At 39.1% G+C, this 2058-nt stretch overlaps 1 long non-coding RNA gene across 1 annotated transcript; it reads right to left on the minus strand.

The window, feature by feature from the left end:
• Positions 1-942: 942 nt before the first annotated feature.
• Positions 943-1728, minus strand: LOC115076590. The gene is made up of 4 exons (XR_003852804.1): positions 1606-1728; positions 1391-1468; positions 1235-1301; positions 943-1131 (listed from the first exon to the last, which is right to left on the minus strand). It is a non-coding gene; the product is annotated as an uncharacterized LOC115076590 (long non-coding RNA).
• Between the last annotated feature and the right edge of the window lie 330 nt (positions 1729-2058).

A 2058-nucleotide genomic window follows, 5' to 3' on the forward strand; every position in this document is an offset into this window, starting at 1 on the left:
GTCCATTGGGGGTCCCGGGAGCGATCTCCCGCAATCTCCCACTCTGGGCCGTCCTCCCGCTCCTGGGCCGTCGGCTGCCACTAATCAAAATGGTGCCGATGGCTCTTTGCCCTTACCATGTGACAGGGTATCTGTGCCAATGGCCGGATCCTGTCACATGGTAGGAGCACTGGATGGCCGGTGCCATCTTGTGCTCCTACCATGTGACAGGGGCTGACCAATAGCACCCATAGCCCCTGTGACATAGTAAGGGCAAAGGCTATTGGCGCCATTTTGAATACTGGCAGCCGACAGTCCGAGTGCAGGAGGTCGCTCCCGGACCCCCCACTGGACTTTTGGCAAGTCTTGTGGGGGTCAGGAGGGTCCCCCAAGACTTGCCAAAAGTCCTGGTGGTCCAGCGGGGGTCCGGGAGCGATCTCCTGAACTCGGGCCATCGGCTTCCAGTAATCAACCGATTCACATCTCTATTTGTTATTCATGTATATTAAATGCCTTCTCTTTTTATGTACGATTTGGCTGTATAGAATAGACCTTAAAACCCTTTGTGCCCCTCCCACTGATCCATATAATAAGAATGACAATACGTAGTATCTCACCAAATTGTATCTCTCTATAACTCTGCAGGAGTTTACTAACTTGATCTAAGAAATCATCAGCGTTCAGATCATGAGAGTTTAACTTTCCTGAATACAAAGAATTATGAAAACCTGTAGAATGTAAATGTTCCTGAACATAATCATTAGATAAAATTATATTGCTTATTTCATTTAGAACATGCTGTATGCGTTTCCTCACAATGTTTTGTGCACCTATGAATTAATCCATTGTATCTAAATTAATAAAACGAAATTCCTTTGAATAAAGTACGCCATTATATTTTTCTGAATCATGGCTCCACCTTCTCACAAATTGCACAAAAGTAACTGGCTCATTTTCTGCAGATGCATTTTCAGAGGTTCCTGATATACAATTATTTACCAAACCCTGAAACATTGTCATCAGTACAATTATCTAAGGTCATGCTTTCACATTCTTTCTCTACTGTATCCCTGTGCACAGGTCTGCTGCTGTGTATGAGGTTCTCGCTGTCTTTTCTTTTGGAAATAGACCCTTTTGTAGCATTTTCAAAGTCTAAAAATTAAAAATAATAATAAAAAAATTAACATGGGGATATCATACTTTTATTGATTTTACAATATTTTAAGAAGAATTGTGTAAAACTATAAATTCTTACTCTTGTTTATCTCTTGGTTTTTGGTATGGTCTTTTGTCAGATTTCTTTGGCATTTGCTGCTCTTGGTCTGTTATGTAAAAAAAAAAAAACACATGGTGATACCTTTTCATTTATATAGCTGTGAACTGTATAGTAATAAAAATAATGCTTCCTTACCTTCAACTGGTTCCCCCTCTGTTAAGTTGTTACTGTCTTTTCTTTTGAAAATAGGTTCTTTTGCATCATTTTCAGTTTCTAAAAATTACAAATAAAAAAATCACTGGGTCACATATGCTTATGATGTCTTTGCAACATAGCTCTCTGCTTCATTGATTGTTTTGGAGGAAAAGAGGCATTTGGGCATAGACATTAAGGGAAAAAATGTTTCTTACCTTCATTTGTATTATTGTCAGAAATGTCATGGGCTTTTGTTTTTGTTTTGGTTTTTTTTTTTTTGCTCTGAGGCCTCTCTGCAACCTGGCTGTTGGTCTGTGCTCAACACTGTATCTGTTTTTGCAATATTTTCTTATTCTAAAAACAAAAAGATACAAAAGAACTATTAACCCATCTTTGAGTTTTCTTTGTTGCCTCTGTTTAGTGAGTGACAATTTATTAAGAAATCCAGACTTCTGCCTTTCTTTGTTCGAAGAATCCATTTCTGTTTCAAACTCTTCAGGCCTTACAAACTACAGACTGGTGAACCTTTCTGGCTACTGGCTATACTTTTTATTACCATCATAAGGGCATAACCACCAACAACCCTCAAAATCTGTGTTTTACAACACAAAACTGTCTGCCCTAAACTGTCATGTGTTGAACAACTATATTGTCTACAGTAGCCCCAC

Source organism: Rhinatrema bivittatum, chromosome 15 (genome assembly GCF_901001135.1).
Source record: "Rhinatrema bivittatum chromosome 15, aRhiBiv1.1, whole genome shotgun sequence".
Classification (NCBI taxonomy): domain Eukaryota; kingdom Metazoa; phylum Chordata; class Amphibia; order Gymnophiona; family Rhinatrematidae; genus Rhinatrema; species Rhinatrema bivittatum.